The sequence below is a fragment of the Zingiber officinale genome, chromosome 3A (assembly GCF_018446385.1).
Source record: "Zingiber officinale cultivar Zhangliang chromosome 3A, Zo_v1.1, whole genome shotgun sequence".
Taxonomy (NCBI): Eukaryota; Viridiplantae; Streptophyta; class Magnoliopsida; order Zingiberales; family Zingiberaceae; genus Zingiber; species Zingiber officinale.
This window is the reverse complement of record NC_055990.1, coordinates 132564726-132581232: the sequence shown is the minus strand read 5'-3', so window position 1 is coordinate 132581232 and position 16507 is coordinate 132564726.

The window sequence follows — 16507 nt, the reverse complement described above, 5'->3', positions numbered from 1 at the left end:
GGATTACTCTTAATCCAATTTGATTCATCAAATGAATCTAATCCTCTTGGTTCATCATATGAACCTAATCTCCATCTAATTGTCCTAAGTGTGTGACCCTATAGGTTCTTGTAACGTTGGCAATGCCCTAAACCCATTTAGGAGCATAAGTAATGAGCGGTATCTAGCAACACATCATTACTACCCAAGTTACAAGAATGTCGAGATCCGACATCACCTTGTGACTACCAATTGTGACTACTCACAAAATAATGACAAGTGTCCTTCTATCATAGACATCTAGATTGATCAATATGAGGCATAGACCGTGTCATCCTCTAATCAATCTAAATCTTGAACTCCAAGTAGACTCACTCGATCAAATGAGCTCAACATCTAATGTTGACTCATTTGGGCATAACCATGCACTTAGTGGTCTCACTCTATCAAGAATACCGATGTCGCTCCCGTCATACGGGAGGATAGATTCCATCTACATCATTCACATCCCTCTACATCGTTATATACCCAGTAATCGCCTTTATAGTCCACCCAGTTACGGGTGACGTTTGACGAAACTAAAGTACATAACTCCTTATGTAGGGATCCATGGTGACTTCAGGTCTAAGGACTAATAGTCATACTAATAGCTACATGAAAAAGTATATGACACTCATATAACGATCCATGATACTTTCTCATGGCGGGTCATTCAATATACATTCTCTAATGCATACCCATGTGTCAGCTTGATATCTCTATATCCATGACTTGTGAGATCAAGTCATCGAGCTGACCTACATGCTAGTCTTATTGTATTAACATTGTCCCTGAATGCTAATACTCGACTAGGAATGATTTAGAGTAGTGTTCCCTATATCATCTCACTATCGATTCAACTAATCGATTGATATAGGTATGAACCTTCTACTCAAGGACGCTATTATACTTAGTCTATTTGGCACTAATATAAATAAGTATAATAACCAAACAAATGCCTTTATTAATAAACAAGAATATGATATACATGAGTCCATACAATCATCAAATGATTGGCTCTAGGGCTCTAACTAACAAAAACAACCATGGGGTTCAACAATCTCCCCCTTTTTGATGTGCATCAACCCAAGTTCAAGTTAGGGTAAAAATAGACAAACAATAATTTTAAAGAAAATTACTAAACTAACATGTTAAGCATAAATTTGTAATAAATAAAATTGCAACTAATTAATTAAGAGTTAAGTAGGTTTTTTCAAAAATATTTTTAACTTTTTAAAAAAAAATTCTCTCCCCCTGAACTTGTATTTTTCTCTCCCCCTTTAATCACAGCAAAAATGGGGTAATAATTATATGATTTAGAAGAATATTTAGAAAATTTTAAGTTAGAAAAATTTCTGAGCAAGATGACTTTAAAAAAATATCTAAGCAAAAATAAATTTTTAGAGTTTTCCAGAAAAAATTTCTAAGTAACATGAATTTTTAGAATTTTTTAAAATAATTTCTAACTCAAAATTAATTTTTAGAATTTTTTTTTTTAAAAATGTTTGAAAAACTTTCAAAGCATTACTTACTTCTAGTTTAATGTTTTTTCAGAAAGTTAATTAAACATTTTATTTCAATATTTCAGCTTCCAGGTCGTGGCGAGGCACTAGGCCTTCTTGGTTATTGGAGCAACAACCACTTCCTTAGACAAAGCTTCATAAAGAAATTTTAACGTTTAATTTGTCTTCTGAAAGCCTTAAAAAAAAATTTTAATCTAGAAAGGATTTTGGAATCCAGTATAGATTCCTTCCTACTGGGTTATTCAAAAATTTAAAGGTACATAATTTCTGGGGACTTTCCTATGTCCCTAATGTTTTCTAATATACCAGTTCAATTTTCCATAAATTCTTAATTTTGATTTTGGAAATTTATTTAAGCATGCATCATTATTCTTCAATTTCTCAATTTTAACTTTTAATTTTTTCATTTTCTAATTTTAGATTATCATACATTTCTAGTGGGCATGCTTTTGCTGTTAGTTAAAGTCCTAGAGCCAATCATTTGATGATTGTATTATGGACTTCTTGTATCAGATTCTTATATAAATAAAGACATTTGTTTTGGTTATTATACTTACTTGTATTGGTGCCAAATAAACTAAGTATAATAGAGTCCTTGAGTAGAGGGTTCTTACTTATATCAATCGGTTAGTTGAACCGATAGTGATATGATATAGGGAACACTACTCTTAATCATTCTTAGTTGAGTATTAACATTCAGGGACAATGTTAATGTGACGAGACTAGCATGTAGGTCAACTCGATGACTTGATCTTACAAGTCATGGATATGGAGATATCAAGTTGACACATGGGTATGCATTGGAGAATGTATACTGAATGACCCGCCATGAGAAAGTATCATGGATTGTTATATGAGTGTCATATACTTTCTCATGTGACTATTAGTATGACTACTAGTCCTTAGACCTGAAGTCACCATGGATCCCTACATAAGTAGTTATGTACTTTGGTTTCGTCAAACGTCACTCGTTACTGGGTGGGCTATAAAGGCGATTACTGGGTATGTAACGAATTATGCAGAGAGATGTGAGTGATGTAGATGAGATCTATCCCTCCTATATGATGGGAGAGATATCGCTATTCTTGATAGAGTGAGACCACGAAGTGCATAGTCATGCCCAAATGAGTCAATATGAGATATTGAGCTCATTTGATTTAGTGAGTCTACTTGGAGTTTAAGATTTAGATTGGTCAGAGGATGACACGGTCTATGCCTCACATTGATCAATCTAGATGTCTAGGATAAAAGGACACTTATCATATATTGTGAGGAGTCACAATTAGTAGTCACAAGGTGATGTTGGATCTCAACATTCTTGTAACTTGGGTAGTAATGATGTGTTGCTAGATACCGCTCATTACTTATGCTCCTAAATGGGTTTAGGGGCATTGCCAATGTTACAAGAACTTATAGGGTCACACACTAAGGATAATTAGATGGAGATTAGGTTCATATGATGAACCAAGAGGATTAGATTCATGTGATGAATCAAATTGGATTAAGAGTAATCCTAATTGGGCTAATTGAGTTGGACTCAAATTGATTCATGTGTTCAATGAGTCTAATTTAGATTATGACTCATTGAATCAATTTAATTAAATGAATTAGATTCATTATATTAAATTGACTTGAATTAAATGGTTGGATTAGGTCAACCATGAGAGAGATTAAGTCAAGTTTGACTTGACTTGAGAGGAAGAGGAAGAGTCAAGTTTGACTTGACTATTTGCCACCTCACTTGTGAGTTGGCATTAAGTGGCCAATGATGATGTGCCACATCATCATGTTTAATACATGTGTGTGCCACCTAATGGAGGTTACAAATTCCCTTTCAATTTAATGTGGTCGGCCACATTAAATGAGAAGGAGTTACACATGTGTGGCCGGCCACTTTGTGAATGAATGGAATTCATTTTTCATTCAAGGCATTATTCCATCATCTTCTTCCTTGCTCCAATTCTTCTCTCCCTCTCCTCTCCATTGCCGAGACCTTCTTGGAGTGCTAGCACACTCTAAGGTTCTCCCTCCATCGATTTGTTCGTGTGGATACTTCTAGAGGGTTGTCTACTTTGACAACCTTGGGATTCGGCACCTTGGACGAGCGGGATTTGCGAAAGGCACGCATCAAGGGTAAAACTTGTACTCTAATGTAGTTCTAGAGTTTGTAAACTCGTACTCGTAGGTTTTTCGAAATTTTATTCTTCGCACGGATCTGGTGGCGGGGGTTTCGGGGTTTCCGCGACGTGAAAAAGCGATTTTCGCGGCCCGAAAGACCCAACAGTGGTATCAGAGCCACGTGCAAAGAGAGTACGAATTTAATTTGATTTTTTTATGAAAAATATAGGTTCTGTAACTTTCTGTAATTTTATGGTTTTTATGGATATTTTTCTCGTAGGAGCGAATCATAAGTGTTTCGACACTTGTAGGCTTCGACTACCGAGAAGATTTTTCCGAAACGGCAAGGTTTCGCACCAAAATTTTTTGGGACAGCGGGCTAAGGCGCTGTAGGATTTCTTAGGGACACTCGTGATGGTTAAATCGCGGGTAGGGGCGCTGTCCCTGGCCCCGCAAGGGGATTCATTCCGCGATTGCGTCCGAAAACCGCTAAACGAGACCGCCGGGAATTTTTACTCGTAAAAAAATTGTAAAAATTGTAGAAAAATTACAAAAAATTATAGAAAATACATAATTTAGACTTATGTATTATTTATATTATTTTGTGATAGTCATGGCCCAAAAAGACCCAATCTGATTGGAAATGTGTTGTAATTCATATTACGGCCTGCGCGCCGTCATTTGTGTTGTGTGTGTTGTATACTTGATACGCGACCTGCGCGTCGTGCCTTTCTCCATTTATTCTTGTTGTAAATTAGTTAAGACTCGAATGTAACTCGAGTTTCAAAATTGTAATGTACAAAATTGGAGCGGTGGAAGGCCCACTCGAGATGGAGTTACGAGGAGGGCGCGAGCAACACAAGGTGGTCAAAGGGAGGAGCTTGAGAAGCTGTTGACCTTAGGTTGGCCATCCGATCTTCTCATTGGCTTGAGAAGATCGTAGTAGGGCCATGACTAATCACAAATAATTTAATTAATTGCTTGTGTTTATGTGATGCATAATTAGTAATTAATTAGTGCCTAACGATTATATTAGATCTAAATCATGTACAAGATGCACCCTCTCGATTAGTTTAGATCTCAATCGCGTCAACTCAAATGGCTACCGTGTCGTGATACCTATCACTACCTCGATCACATGTGTTGTTGAATCTGCCAAAGCAGAGCAACACATATTATCTTGGTAGGGTACGGAGGGACAATCTTGGTCCCGCCTATCAACGCATGGGTGAGTAGAGACTCAATTTGATTGAGTACAACTAGTTAAATCGAGTTTAACTGTAGGCATTATTCCAACGATTGGAAAGATAGGACATAAATCACATTTATATTAATTCTTGGGCGTATTAGCCAAAGCTAACTCAAGTTTTAATATAACTGTAGATAATGATCCTATAAACAAGAGTTGCATAGAGATGTAATTGGTAAATCGTTACCTACCGATCATACTAAATCTTGGGCGTATTAGCCAAAGCTAACTCAAGGGTTAGTATGATGTGGATCTTGTCCCACATGAATTATAGAATTCAGTGGGAGTATCATTTAGTTAAAGGCCTAATTAAATGATTTAAAAGAATATGATATTTATTTTCTGCATTTTTCCTGTTGTAGATAACCATGACGTCGAATATGAATTCTTTCTCCTTGCGTTCTGTCCTTGAGAAGGACAAGCTCAACGGAGCAAATTTCCTGGACTGGCACAGGAACTTGAGAATAGTTCTCACCCAAGAACGTAAACTGTACGTTCTGGAAGAGCCCATTCCGGAGGCTCCTCCTGCCACTGCCATGCGAGCTGACCGAGATGCTTACAAGAAGCATCAAGATGACGCATTAGATGTGTCCTGTCTAATGCTCGCGACCATGAACTCTGAGCTTCAGAAGCAACACGAGTTGATGGGCACTTACGATATGGTTGAACATCTTCGTCAACTATATCAAGGACAAACGCGACATGAGAGATTTGAGATCTCAAGGGCACTATTTCAGTGCAAGATGTCAGATGGGACTCCCGTAGGCCCATATGTACTCAAAATAATTGGGTACATAGAAAATCTACAGAGGTTGGGATTCCCGCTTGGCCAAGAACTGGCCACTGACCAGATCTTGTAATCCTTGCCAGATAGCTATAGTTAATTCGTTCTAAACTACAATATGAACGAAATTGACAAGCCACTGCCCGAGCTGCTTAGCATGTTGAGAACTGCTGAGCTGAACCTTAAGAAGGCAAAGCCCCACTCTGTTCTGATGGTTCAGAAACACAAGGGCAAGGGCAAGCCCAAAGGCAAAGGAAAGTCCCAAGCCAAGGGCAAAGGCAAGGCACTGAAGCCTAAAGGAGGGGTCGCCAAGGATGCTACCTGCTTCCACTGCGGTCAGACCGGGCACTGGAAGAGGAACTGCAAGGTGTACCTGGAAGATCTTAAGAAGAAACGAAGTGAGACTTCCACTTCAGGTATATATGTTATAGAAGTCAATCTATTTATTTCTTCATCATGGGTATTAGATACCGGATGTGCTTCTTACATTTGTACTAATGTGCAGGCGCTGAGAAATAGCAGGGCATTAGCAAAGGGCGAGGTGGACTTACGCGTAGGCAACGGAGCACGGGTTGCTGCTGTTACTGTAGGAACTTATCATCTATCTCTGCCCTCTGGGCTTGTATTAGAATTAGATGAATGTTGTTATGTGTCTGCTTTAACTAAGAACATAATTTCAGTTTCTTGTTTGGACAAGAAAGGTTTCTCTTTTATTATAAAGGACAAATGTTATTTTGTTTATTTAAAAGATATATTCTATTGTAGTGCACCTCTGATGAACGGACTCTACATTCTAGACCTTGAAAGCCTTATCTATAACATAAATACCAAAAGGTTCAAGTCAAATGACCTGAACCAAACCTATCTCTGGCACTATCGCTTAGGTCATATAAATGACAAGCGCTTATCCCAGCTCCATAAGGATGGTTTGCTGGACTCGTTTGATTTTGAATCTTATGAGACGTGCGAGTCATGCCTACTAGGCAAGATGACCAAGACTCCCTTTAGTGGGCACAGTGAGAGAGCGACTGACTTGTTAGGTCTTATACATAATGATGTATGTGGCTCTTTCAATGTCGCTGCTAGAGGCGGTTATAGGTACTTCATCACATTTACTGATGACTTCAGTAGATATGGTTATGTGTACTTGATGACACATAAGTCTGAATCCTTTGAAAAGTTCAAAGAATTCAAGAATGAAGTACAGAACCAGCTTGGCAAGAGTATTAAGATACTTCGATCAGATCGAGGTGGAGAATACCTTAGCCATGAGTTTCGTAACTATCTAGCTGAGTGTGGGATTCTATCCCAACTCACTCCTCCTGGAACATCACAGTGGAATGGTGTATCCGAAAGGAGGAATCATACCCTATTAGATATGGTACGATCTATGATGAGTCACACAGATCTTTCGACATTCCTTCGGGGCTATGCTCTAGATACGGTAGATTTTATACTCAACCGAGTTCCATCCAAGGCCGTGATAAAGACACCATATAGGATACGAACTGGGAGAGATGCCCAGGTGTCTTTCATGAGGATTTGGGGTTGTGAGGCTTACGTTCGACGTCAAGTCTCAGATAAATTGGGACCCAAATCTGACAAGTGCTACTTTATTGGATATCCCAAGGAAACTAAGGGATATTACTTCTACATTCCCAGTCAGCACAAGGTAGTTGTGGCAAAGACTGGGGTCTTTCTAGAAAGGGACTTTGTTTCTAGAAAAACTAGTGGGAGTACGTTCGATCTTGAAGAAGTTCAAGATACATACCATAGCACTGAAGCCTCGATGGAAGTTGAACTAGAACCACAAAGTGTTGTGGATTATGTTGTTCCACAAGGAGTTGAGGAACAACAACCAGTTCAAGTAGACATACCTCTTCGCGGGTTTGATAGGGTACGTCATCAGCCTGAGAGATACTCATTTCTCTTGTCTGACCATGATAACGTTGTGCTCATAGAGGATGAGCCTACCACCTATCAGGAAGCTATGATGAGACCAGATTCCGAGAAATGGCTAGAGGCTATGAGATCCGAAATGGAATCCATGTACACCAACCAAGTATGGACTTTGGTTGATCCACCTGAAGGGGTAAAACTCATTGGGTGTAAGTGGGTCTTTAAGAGAAAGACTGACATGGATGGACTTATCTATAAGGGTCACTTGGTAGCTAAAGGTTTCAAGCAAATTCATGGTATTGACTATGATGAAACCTTTTCTCCAGTAGCGATGTTTAAGTCCATTCGGATCATGCTTGCTATTGCAGCATACCATGACTATGAGATATAGCAGATGGATGTCAAAACTACGTTTCTGAATGAAAACCTGCTCGAGGATGTGTACATGACACAACCTGAGGGTTTTGTAGATCCACAACATACTAGCAGAGTATGCAAGCTGCATAGGTCCATTTATGGACTAAAGCAAACTTCTCGGAGCTGGAATCTTCGATTCGATGATGCAATCAAATAGTTTGGTTTCATCAAGAATGAAGATGAACCTTGTGTCTACAAGAAGGTTGTAGGGGATATAGTTGTCTTCCTCATATTGTATGTGGATGACATACTGCTCATTGGGAAAGACATCCCTTTGCTACAGTCTGTCAAGACTTAGATAGGGACATGTTTCTCAATGAAGGACTTAGGTGAGGCATCCCACATTCTAGGGATATAGATCTATAGAGATAGATCTAAGAGATTGCTTGGCTTAAGTCAGAGTACATATGTTGACAAGGTACTCCTACGGTTTGCCATGCAGAACTCCAAGAAGGGATTTCTGCTGATGCCACATGGCGTGAGTCTTTCGAAGACTCAAGGTCCCTCTTCTAGAAAGGAGAGAGACCGCATGTATCTGATCCCTTACGCCTTAGCCATAGGATCTATCATGTATGTCATGCTATGTACTCGACCTGATGTCTCGTATGCTTTGAGCATGATGAGCAGATACCAGTCAGATCCAGGTGAAAGTCACTGGATAGCGGTCAAGAATATTCTTAAGTACTTAAGAAGGACTAAAGAATATTTCTTGATATATGGAGGCAATGATGAGCTAGCTGTAAAGGGTTACAATGATGCCAGCTTCCAAACCGATCAGGATGATTATCGATCGCAGTCAGGGTTCATGTTTTGCATTAATGGTGGTGCTTTGAGCTGGAAGAGTTCGAAGCAGGACACAGTCGCTGATTCTACGACAGAAGTCGAGTACATTGCTGCATCAGAGGCAGCAAAGGAGGCAGTTTGGATCCGCAAGTTCATCACTGAACTTGGGGTGGTTCCTAGCATCGCTGACCCCATTGAGCTTTATTATGACAACAATGGAACTATAGCACAGGCGAAGGAACCTCGCTCACACCAGTGGACCAAACATATACTACGGCGCTTCCATCTCATTCGAGAGATTATCGAGAGAGGAGATGTGAAAATTTGCAGAGTACCCACAGAGGCTAACATCGCAGATCCCTTGACCAAGGCTTTGGCACAGAGAAAGCATGATGGTCACACTAGGTCATTGGGACTTAGAGCCTACACTGATTGGCACTAGTGCTAGTGGGAGATTGTTAGTTAAAGCCCAAGAGCCAATCATTTGATGATTGTATTATGGACTTGTTGTATCATATTCTTATATAAATAAAGGCATTTGTTTTGGTTATTATACTTACTTGTATTGGTGCCAAATAAACTAAATATAATAGCGTCCTTGAGTAGAGGGTTCTTACCTATATCAATCGGTTAGTTGAACCGATAGTGAGATGATATAGGGAACACTACTCTTAATCATTCCTAGTCGAGTATTAACATTCAGGGACAATGTTAATGCGACGAGACTAGCATGTAGGTCAACTCGATGACTTGATCTCACAAGTCATGGATATGGAGATATCAAGTTGACACATGGGTATGCATTGGAGAATGTATACTGAATGACCTACCATGAGAAAGTATCATGGATCGTTATATGAGTGTCATATACTTTCTCATATGACTATTAGTATGACTACTAGTCCTTAGACCTGAAGTCACCATGGATCCCTACATAAGTAGTTATGTACTTTGGTTTCGTCAAACGTCACCCGTAACTGGGTGGACTATAAAGGCGATTACTGGGTATGTAACGAATTATGCAGAGGGATGTGAGTGATGTAGATGAGATCTATCCCTCCTATATGACGGGAGAGACATCGATATTCTTGATAGAGTGAGACCACGAAGTGCATGGCCATGCCTAAATGAATCAATATGAGATATTGAGCTCATTTGATTTAGTGAGTTTACTTGGAGTTCAAGATTTAGATTGGTAAGAGGATGACACGGTCTATGCCTTACATTGATCAATCTAGATGTCTAGGATAGAAGGGCACTTGTCATATATTGTGAGGAGTCACAATTAGTAGTCACAAGGTGATGTTGGATCTCAACATTCTTGTAACTTGGGTAGTAATGATGTGTTGCTAGATACCGCTCATTACTTATGCTCCTAAATGGGTTTAGGGGCATTACCAACTTTACAAGAACCTATAGGGTCACACACTAAGGACAATTAGATGGAGATTAGGTTCATATGATGAACCAAGAGGATTAGATTCATGTGATGAATCAAATTGGATTAAGAGTAATCCTAATTGGGTTAATTGAGTTGGACTCAAATTGATTCATGTGTTCAATGAGTCTAATTTAGATTATGACTCATTGAATCAATTTAATTAAATAAATTAGATTTATTATATTAAATTGGCTTGAATTAAATGGTTGGATTAGATCAACCATGAGAGAGATTAAGTCAAGTTTGACTTGACTTGAGAGGAAGAGGAAAAGAAAGAGTCAAGTCCTATTTGCCACCTCACTTGTGAGTTGGCATTAAGTGGCCAATGATGATGTGCCACATCATCATGTTTAGCACATGTGTGTGCCACCTAATGGAGGTTACAAATTCCCTTTCAATTTAATGTGGTCGGCCACATTAAATGAGAAGGAGTTACACATGTGTGGTCGGCCACTTTGTGAATGAATGGAATTCATTTTTCATTCAAGGCATTATTCCATCATCTTCTTCCTTGCTCCAATTCTTCTCTCCCTCTCCTCTCCATTGCCGAGACCTTCTTGGAGTGCTAGCACACTCTAAGGTTCTCCCTCCATCGATTTGTTCGTGTGAATACTTCTAGAGGGTTGTCTACTTTGACAACCTTGAGATCCGGCACCTTGGACGAGCGGGATTTATGAAAGGCGCGCATCAAGGATAAACTCGTACTCTAATGTAGATCTAGAGTTTGTAAACTCGTACTCATAGGTTTTTCAAAATTTTATTATTCCCACGGATCCGGTGGCGGAGGTTTCGGGGTTTCCGCGACGCGAAAAAGTGGTTTTCGCGACGCGAAAAAGTGGTTTTCGCGGCCCGAAAGACCCAACATTTGCTAGGTTCAATTTTAATTCAGCATTTTCTTTTTCTAATTTGAATAAGTCTTTAGAAAGAGACTTAATAAATTGAAACAATTGAGTAGGGGTTAGATTACGTACCTGACTTACCTGACTCGGTGATGCTCCCCCTTCATCTATACTCATTTCAGAGCTTGACTCTTTTTCCAGCTGATGGTTAGCCATTAGTGCTAACCCAAAGAAGGCTTCAACGTCTGATTCGGAAGAAGACGAATCTGACCAAGTGGCCTTCAGGTTCTTATGCTTGGAGGATTCTAGTTTCTTGTACTTTGTCTTTTCCTCCTCTTTTTTCCTTTTCTTTAATTTTGGGCAATCATCTTTGATGTGCCCTTCTTCGTTGCAATTGTAACAATGAACTATTCTTTTTCTTTGTCGATGCCTCTTTGTCTGCGATCTAAATTTATCAGAATTAAAAAACTTATTGAAATGCTTTACCAATAGTGCTGCTTCCGATTGGTCGATCGAGGCTTCGGAATCAGAATAGTTTGTTCTTGCCTTCAAGGCAATGTTCTGACTTGCTTTCTCCACTTTATTGGGCTCTGCAAACCAAGATTCGTGAAGTTCAAATGTAGAAAATAAATTTTCTAAAGTACTTACCTCGAAGTCCTTAGAGATGTAATATGCATCTACTAAGGAGACCCACTCTGGAGTTCTGGGGAAGGCGTTGAGCGCGTACCGGATCGAGTCACGATTTGATATTTCTTCTCCAAGATTGCTTAGTTGAGTTATTAGCTCCTTAATTCTTGCTTGGAGTTGCGCTACCTTCTTGCCGCTGTTCATCCGAAGGTTTGTTAACTGGGTCCGGAGGATGTCGCGCCTCGCTAGCTTAGCTTCCGAGGTACCTTCGTGAAGCTCTAAGAATTTGTCCCAGAGGTCTTTAGTGGAATCGTAGCTCCCGATCCGACTTACCTCCTGGGGCGGCAACACGCTGAGTAGGTGGAATTTCGTCTTTCTGTTGGCCACGAATTATGCCTTCTCTTTCTTTGTCCAGTTGAATTCTTCTTTGTCTTTTGGAACTACATAACCATATTTCATGATTAAACAAATATCAAATTCGGTCTTGAAAAATACTTCCATCCGGCATTTCCATGTCGCGAAGTCTCCGTCGAACTTCGGGGGATGAATATTCGCTCCGGCCATCGTCTTGATCGTTGTGCTTCAGTCGGCGGTTAGTCCTTCTGAGGCGGTCTGGCTCTGATACCAATTGTTGGTGCAGCGGAGGCCGGCAAGAGGGGGGTGAATTGCCTGAAAAATAAAAATTATACCCTCCTCGTCTTTCAACTCAAACAGATAGCAACAATAATAAAAATAAATAGCAGAAATAGAAGAGAGACAGACTTTTAACTTGGTTACAACCCAGGGGGTTGTTAATCCAAGGCGTTGGGAAATCGCACTAGCAGAGTCTCCTTCACTGTAGGCGGAGAAGCCTTTTTTACACACTTAGAGCGCTCACTAGTTGCTAGGAATGAATACAGAAATGGTTACTAAGTTTTTTTTTTAAATTCCTAGCGCCAGGAGTCTTTATATAGTGCTTGGAAAGTCTATCCCGAGGGTCCAAGGCGCCTCCAATGAGGTTCAAGGATAGAATTATATCCGGTACTCAAGCGGTCATTTTGACCAGCTTGGAGGCGCCTCCAACAGTGTTGAAGGCGCCTCCAACAGTGTTGAAGGCGCCTCCATTGTTGAAGGCGCCTCCAAGATGGAGGACTGCGCAGGCGCCTCCAGCGCCTCCTTTAAGGTGCCTACAGCTAGCTCTTTAGCTCCTTTTGACTTTGTTTCAGCTTCCAAAGCTCTGATAAACTTGGGTGATTGCGACCAACCGAAATAGGGCTCACCCGAACCCAATTTTCGGCTTTCTCCTCGAGCAGCCTTCCTCCCCGGCTTAACGTCCCTCGGACGCCGCGCACGTTCTTCTCGCCCACCGGTGTACTCTTCCGCAACTCTCTCGTCCTTCGGACGCACCGAGCTCGTCGGCTCCCTTCCCATGTCGTCCTTCTCGCTAGCTGCGTCTTCCGCTCGACTTCCTGCGTTCCTAAGCTCCTGCACACTAAGACATAGGGATCAAATACAAAGCAGGACCTAACAAACTTGATTGATCACATCAAACAACCACGGGGTTCAACACAGTGACCAGTGGCAGGCCACTTGCTAGCAGTTGGCGCAGCCACCAGTATGCGGCTGGTGGTCGGCAAAGCCGCTAGCTGTGTGCTAGTGACCGGCGGAGAGGAGAAAAACAGGGAGGAGAGGAGAGAACTTACCTGAAGATCACCGGAGAGCAGAGATCGCATCGGAATCGCTGAAGAGGAGAGATCGCACCGGAATCACCGGAGAGGGGAAAATCGAGTGTGCGAGAAAAGAAGGGTCAGTGCCCTAATTTTATCGAGATTAGCGATAGAATCTAAATTCCGTCGATAATTAATGACAGAAATTTCATTCCGTCAGGGATTACTAACGGAATTTAGATTCAGTCAATAATCCTGATATTTTGCAACAAAATTTTATTTTTTCGGGATTACCGACAGAATATAATTTCTGTTGGTAATCCTTGACGGAATGAAATTTCCGTCGGTAATTACCGATGGAATTTAGATTCTGTCGCTAATCCCGAAATAATCCTGATATTTTAATTCCGTCGGTAATCCTGATATTTTAATTATGCTTTACGGGATTACCGACAGAATTTAGATTCCATCGGAAATTATCGACGGAAATTATATTCCGTCGGTAATCCTGATATTTTGTAGCAAAATTTTATTTTCAGGATTACCAATGGAATATAATTTCCGTTGGTAATCCCCGACGGAATGAAATTTTCGTTAGTAAAATTAGAATATTATCGACAAAAATTTCATTCCGTCGGTAATATTTTCTAACGGAATTAAAATTTCGTCAGTAAAATGATGGAAACTATTAAAATAACAGGATTATCGATGGAATCTAATTTTCATCAGAGATTGCTGACGGAATATAATTTTCGTCGGAGTTTACTGATGAAATAATATTCTGTTGGTATATTCTGTCGGTATATTCTGTCGATAAACCTGATTATTTTTTAGTGGAAAAATAAAGAAAAAAATTGTTTTTCTTTTTCCACCATCTCCACGTTCTCCACCTTCACCACTTCCATCACATCTAATTATACTCACTTCCACATTCTATACATTTAAAAAGAGATGAGAAGGAATTTTTTTTTTGGAAAATACGACAGCAACATTTTTTGAGAGAAGTACGAATAGGTTGTTTCTTTCATGGAGTGTCTTTGGTGGAGTGATAATTCAGTCAGCAAGTTCTTCATCTTCTTATTGGAGTATTTTGGCTGGCACCTCTTAAAGAAAGAAGATAGAGATTTTCTTCCTCTCTTCTATCAAAAAAGTCCTATCTCTTTATTGTTGCTTCTCCTCTTCGAAAAGTATTATTGCCGCCTACCTTCTTGTAGAATTTTAGAAGACGTTGTTAGGATCCTTCGTACGGAGGCTAGAGAGGGGGGTGTGAATAGTCGACCCCAAATCGTCGTTTCTTTCTACAAAACGTGTTAGCGCAGCGGAAAATACAAAGAAACGAAAGAGAAGAAAACCAAACCTTAACACAAGGATGTAACGAGGTTCGGAGATTAGGGCTCCTACTCCTCGGCGTGTCCGTAAGGTGGACGAGTCCAGTCAATCCGTCGGTGGATGAGTCCCCGGAGAACCGGCTAATACAATATACTCCTTGTGGGTGGAGAAACCTCGCCACAAACGTTTGCAACAGCAAATAAAGAGTACAAGAACAGTAAGAAAAGCAATACAATATGAATACAATAGCACTCTACCAATTGCTTGCTTTCTTGTCGACTGGAGGTGAAGCAGCAACTTCACAACCCAAACGCAGCAGCTGGTCGACGACTGGAAGCTCACGCGAAGCTTCGGAGGCGAGCTCAATCAAAGCTCAGTTGAAGCAGAAGCTTTAGCAGCAGAAGAACAAAAGTTCTAGTAGAAAAGAAGATCGAGAGTTGTTGCACAGAAGATGCCCTCGTCTTCTTATACCTGCGAAGAAGAAACAGCGAAGAAACTAGCCGTTGCGTCACAACGGCTAGAACCCTGATCGGTCTGTGGACCGATCAGGCAACATCCTGATCGGTCTGCAGACCGATCAGGGAAGCAGCCTTCGCTTCTGTTCCGTCCCTGATCGGTCCATGGACCGATCAGGAAACATCCTGATCGGTCCACAGACGAAGCTAGCCGTTGCGTCACAACGGCTAGAACCCTGATCGGTCTGTGGACCGATCAGGCAACATCCTGATCGGTCACCAGACCGATCAGTTATCACACAGTAGGCTACTGATGTGTTACTGATCGGTCACCAAACCGATCAGAATATTCGAGGTATCACTGGATCGATCACCAGATCGATCTAGTTCATGATTTTCGCCCAAACCAAGTCCAAACCAACATCCGGTCAATCTTGACTTGTTGGTACTTCATTCCTAGCATCTGGTCACTCCCTTGACCTGCTAGAATTCTCCGCCAAGTGTCCGGTCAATCCCTTTGACCTACTTGGACTTTCCTCAACACCAGATGTCCGATCATCCCTGATCCATCAGGATTTTCCCTTGCCTGGCTTCACTCACCCGGACTTTCACCTGGCTTCACTCACCAAGATTTCCACACTGCCTAACATCCCAGTTAGGACTTTTTCACTGCCTGGCTTCACTCACCAGGACTTTCCAACTGCCTAACGTCCCAGTTAGGACTTTCCCACTGCCTGGCTTCACTCACCAGGACTTTCCACACTGCCTAGCATCCCAGTTAGGACTTTCCCACTGCCTGGCTTCACTCACCAGGACTTTCCACACTGCCTAGCATCCCAGTTAGGACTTTCCCACTGCCTGGCTTCACTCACCAGGACTTTCCACACTGCCTAACATCCCAGTTAGGACTTTCCCTCGTGCCAAGCTCCCTGCTTGGACTTTCCACGTGCCAAGCTTCCTGCTTGGACTTTTCCCGAATCACGGTCAACCAGGTCAACTTTGACCTAAGGTTGCACCTACAATCTCCCAAACACCTATTCTTGTCAAACATCAAGAATACAACTCTCTTCTCGTCAAACATCGTCAAACATCAAAACACAACTCGAGTCAGGTCAACCCGAGTCAGGTCAACCAGGTCAACCTTGACCTAAGATTACACCAACAGACGTAACCCTTTGTTGAGGGCTATTAGACATCCCCTTGTGAAGGGGTAATTAGGCGGCCCCTTCCTCATCTTCGAGGAAGACGTTTCGACTGTCTCAACGAAAAATGACATTTTATCTCTAGTGCGATCAGGTGTTGGAAGGAGGACTCCAATAGTGGACCGGATTAGACGAAGAAAGTATGAGCTCATGACAACAACGAAGAGTTATTTCATT